The sequence below is a fragment of the Belonocnema kinseyi genome, chromosome 9 (genome assembly GCF_010883055.1).
Source record: "Belonocnema kinseyi isolate 2016_QV_RU_SX_M_011 chromosome 9, B_treatae_v1, whole genome shotgun sequence".
Classification (NCBI taxonomy): Eukaryota; Metazoa; Arthropoda; class Insecta; order Hymenoptera; family Cynipidae; genus Belonocnema; species Belonocnema kinseyi.
Window position 1 is genome coordinate 16,111,870 of NC_046665.1, and position 5,209 is coordinate 16,117,078.

At 26.8% G+C, this 5,209-nt stretch overlaps 1 long non-coding RNA gene across 1 annotated transcript in view; it reads right to left on the reverse strand.

Annotated features, from left to right (window-relative positions):
- LOC117179930 overlaps positions 1-5,209 on the reverse strand; it is a 140,870-nt gene that overhangs the window by 43,132 nt on the left and 92,529 nt on the right. The gene's annotated exons all lie outside the window — the stretch shown is intronic.

Here is a 5,209-nt window from a genome sequence, read left to right on the forward strand (position 1 = left end):
TGTGTCAGAAAAGATCCTAGGAGATTTTTAAGACATTTTATTTTTATTTTATAGGATTTTAAAAAATATTATGAAAATTTCTTATCTATTTAAAACGTTTTGGATTCTTCAAGATATTGGTAACTCTCTCGAGTTTTTATCGAAAATTAAAAAAATGTTCTTTTAAATTTTAGGAAATCGTTCGATGCGTTTAAAAATCTGCTTCAAATTTGTTAAAAATACATTTTTTTAAATAAAAAATTCTTAAAAACTTTCACACGATTATTAGAAAAATAATTCTGTTTTTCTAATCTTGTCAGACCTTTCAATCTCTAATCTTTAAAAATAATTCAAATTTTTCCTGGTTTTTTTTTAATTCTGGAAATTTAAAAAAAAATGCCTCCAAAGTTTTTTAGATGCTTTGAGAATATTTGAAATCTTTTGCAATATTTTGAAATGTTTAAACATAATATTTTCAAATTAATTGTTGGAAATAAAAAATTATGTTAATTATTCCTTTAAAAATCTTTGGAAGTTTTCATTATTTTCGAATCGTTTCATAATTTTTGAATATCTCTAAAACTTACTTAAATTTGAAAAAATTATGTTCCTTAATTTTTCTAAAGTTAAGTAATATGGGAAAATTACAACATTTTGCTTCAAAATATTTTACGTACTTTTTAGACATTTTAGGAAATAATAAAAAATGTTTTGTGATCTTTTTTTCTATTTTCTGTTAGAATTCATTCCAAAAAATTATTCGTTTATCGACTTTTATTATTATTTTTTCATTTTACATACGTATCTATTATATCTTATCAAAATTTAATATAAAAGTCTGAAATATTAAGTGTATTTAAATACTACAATTTTAAATGTTTCCATATTTTTAGAAATAATTCAACAAATTTTATGCGTAATTAAAATAAACTTTTTTTAAATCTCATTATACTTATTCCAAGTTATCTTTTTTGAATTTTCAAAATTTATGTAATTACTTATTTTCTTTGGCAATAATTGAACCTCTTGCGATTAAAATTGGGGATTCTGCTTGAGAAGAATTGTGCTGAAAGTAATTTTAAAAAAAATCATTCGAATTTTAATTTTAAAGACTGATAATTGTAAAAAATTTCCAGGCGCACCTTTCTTATTCTTCTACAGGAATTTTTAGGTTTTTCAGTTTTTTAAATCAGTTTACCCTACGTTTCTACTGTCTTTAAAATTTTTCAGATACTTTGACCATTTTTGACGTATTTTTGAATGTTTTGAAATGCTTTAAAATAATCTCCTAAAATAAATTTTTCGAAATAAAATTTTATTTTAATTATTTCTAGGAACCTAAAATATTTTTTTTTTATTTTCGTGAAAACTTACAAAATTCTTGAAAAATCTTTACAAGTTTTAATTTTATTTGAATCCTTTCAAAATTTCTGAATATCTCTTAAACTTTCTCAAATTTGAAAGTCGATTCTTAAAGCGACATATAATTAAAGAAATTGTATAACAAAATTGCACAAGAAGGCCTAATAAGAATTATGTTCCTTAATTCAAGATGTAAAAAAATTGACTCATAATCTTTTAATTTTTTCACAAGAAATTTTAAGAAACATAATTTTATCTCCTTGAAATCTTTCTGAATTCCCTTAATGCTTCAAAAGTTTATTTTTTCGAAATCTTTGAAAATCTACGTTTCTAAAAAATTTAAGTCTCAAATTAGATTTGAATCTCTTCCATTCTTCTAAACATTTCTTGAATTTACTGGTTTATTTACATTTTTTAAAACTTTTTAATCTTATCAACTACAAACATTTTGCTTTAAAATCTTCTACACTCTTTTAAATTTTAGCAAATATTTTGATGTGTTTCAAAATCTTTTTGATTTTTTTTTAAATACATTTTTGTAAATAAAAATTATTGAAAATTTTCAAACGATTTTAATTTTCTCTCAGAATTCATTCCATTCCATTTTTGGTTGAAAAATAATTTTTTAAATGAAAATCTAACTGTATATTTAAAAAATGAACTATTCTGTTGTAAATTCGATTGCATGTTTTTTTTAACAATTTTCAGTTGAAAATTCATTTCTTCCATCGAAAATGAAACTGTTTTTAAATTAAAATTTTTTAAAATAACTATTTTGGTTGATAATTTAACTGTTTTCTTGAAACTTCGATGTATCATTTTTGGTTGAATTTTGTTGGTAGGAAACTGAACTTTCTCAGTCAAAAACTCTTCTTTTTTGGTAGAAAATTATTTTTCTTCTTTAAAAATTCATCTATTTTAATCAAGAATTCATTTCTTTGGATGAAAATGCATTTTTTGTTGAAACTTCTTTTATTTTGGTATAAAATGGTTAAAAGTTCATCTATTTTTTGGAAATTAGACTATTTTGCTAAAAAATTGTTGGTTGTAAATCATTTTTTAAACTGATAATTTAACCGTTTTTCGTTGAAAATTTATCTATTTTGTTAACAAAAATTGTTCTGTTTTAAAATTGATTTTAAAATTTTTGAAATTCTGTTTTCGTTAGAAAGTTATTGGTTTGAAAATTAAAATATTTGTTTGCAAATTTAATTTTTTTCTTGGGAATTTAAATATTTTTTGGGATTGATAATTATTTTTCAACTGAAAATTTATCTATTCAATTTTTCGTTGAAACATTATAATTTGAGTTAAAAATTAATTTCTTTTGTTGAAAATTCCATTTTTTGCCTGAAAATTTGATTAGTCTATTATTGATCGAATACTTATTTTTTTAGTTTAAAATTCGTTTCTATAGATGAAAATTGAACAATTTTGCTGACCATTTTTTTTTTCTTGAAAAATGTTCTTTTTAGTTATAAATTTATCTTCTTTGTTGGCGAATTATTCTTCTTTAAAAATTAATTTGTTTCAGATAAAAATTAATTTCTTTTGTTGATAAAATCGCATTTATTTGGGTTTAAAAATTAATTTTTTCAACTGCAAACTTCAGTATAAACTGCAATGTTTAAGTTAAAAAATTTATTTTTTAAAGTAATTTCTTGGGTTGAAAATTTAACTATTTTGTCGAAAATTTGTTTTTTATTTGTTAAAAATCCATTGTTTACTAAAAAATATGACAAAGGCATGCAGCACTAAATTTGAAACATTTTAGATCCAGAAGTCTTGTCTCCTACATCTATTTACGTCGGTCGAGAGAGCTCGGATTCCTGCTCTTGCATTTTCGGCTTTACACGAGGCTGGACTTCGCAGCATTTAACAGAGCCGACTCACCGACACACTACGTTTGAATGCGTCGCTCCAGGATGGGAGAGTGGTGGGGGCCGAAAAATCCCACGTTCTGGAGACACTGCGGTGTTTTTCCAAATCACGGCAGAATAGGCATGGCGTTGCCGGATCTAAATAACGAGCGGGCAGTTCTACCTACATCTTGGATTGCTAAACCTCTATTGCTTTTGCAAACCAACATGGCCCACTCCCCCTTGTAACTTTATGATCAATCCCCGCGCCAAGTTAGGTAGCATGAGGCTAGTCCCCTCCTATTCCAATGTCCATCAGAGGCGGTGGAGCCTTGCCAAGTTGACACAGGGGCCGATGCCTCCCATAGAAATCGACCAGGGAGGGCCAAAGTCTTGATTTGCCTACTCGTAAATAAAATGTTTAAACCACAGATAATAATATCTTTGCTAAACTCATCCGATCGTAGGATATAGAAACCTTTCAATTCTTTCTTGCTTTGTTTAATCTTTGAAATCTATCTGGAATCTACGTGGAATAATAGAAGCCTTTCCAAATTCTTTTATATTTATCCGAAACCTTTGCGAAATATTTGAAATTTGTTTAAATTCTTCGTAAAATCTTTGAGATCATTGGAATTATTTGTTCAATCTTTGAAATCTATTTTAAATCTTCGTGAAATATTTGTAAGCTTTGTGAAATCTTTAAAGTCATTGAAAAATCATTGAAAATTTTGTGAAATCTTTCTAAAATCTTAGTGAATTCTCTCAAAATCTTTGCAAAATCATTAGGCAATTATTGAAATCTTTGTTTCGATCTTTGAAATCTATTTGAAATATTTCTGAAATATTTGAACTCTTTGGGAAATTATTTAATTCTTTGTGAAATACTGGTAAATTCTCTAAAAATCATTGTGAAATATTTGAAAGGTATCTGAAATCTTTCAAATCTATCTGAAATCTCGGCGAAATCTTTGAAAACTTTGGGAAATCATTGACTTTTTTGTGAATTATTTAACAGTCTTCGCAGATTATTTGAAATACTTTTAAAATATTCGGTGATATTTGTTAAATTAATAAAACCTTCATGAAATCTTTTTAAAATGATTGAAGTTTTTATGCCGTCTCTTAAATCGACCCGAAATTTTTGAAATCTTAATTGTCGAATAATAGAAGACATTATAAAATCTTTTAAATCTATGCGAAGTCTTTGCGAAACCTGTGAAATTGTTCCGATTTCTATGACATTTAACCGTTCTTTTAATAATATCATTTTAAGTTTTTATAATGTCAGCTTTTAATAATGCTAATTTAAGTCAAAATCAATTGGACTTAAATAAGTTAGTGCACATTTTTGAATGGACATAATTTGACCTGCTAGATCATTAACCATTTTTAATAAAATCATGTGGTAACTATTCCAGAGACAAAATTTTGGTACTATTTTGAAGCTGCTATTTTAGGACTTAAGTTTGTGTAAGCAGGATCTATACAGGGCTTATTTATAAGCGATTAAGGTCCTAGTTTAGTCCTTCTAAGTGCTGCATATTTCTGCTTTCAGCACTTTTAGGTATAAAACAGGACTGATGGCGAGAACCTATTATGGTCCTGCCAGATCCTGCCCGAATCGAAATTTTGCTCCTATTTTGACTCTGCAATGGCAGGACTTAAATATTTTTAAAAAGGACTTATACAGGAGTTATTTACGAGGGTAGTTCAATAAGTCCTTAGAATGGCCAACAGATGGCGCGCGAATCGCTCCAAATCATCTGTTTTCAGTCAGCACCACTCCCGACTAGATATATGGTGCAGTCACAGTCCACATCTTCTGAGTTTACGTGTTTTTATAACCAATTGATAAAAAAATTGTTCGTTAAGAAAAATGGAAAAAACGAGTTCAGATCGGTAATCAAACATTCTCATTTAAAGGGTTTAACTCCATATGAGATAAAAAAATGAATTGGACTCAGTTCATGGCACATCTGCCCCTGCCTTAGCAACGGTTTATAACT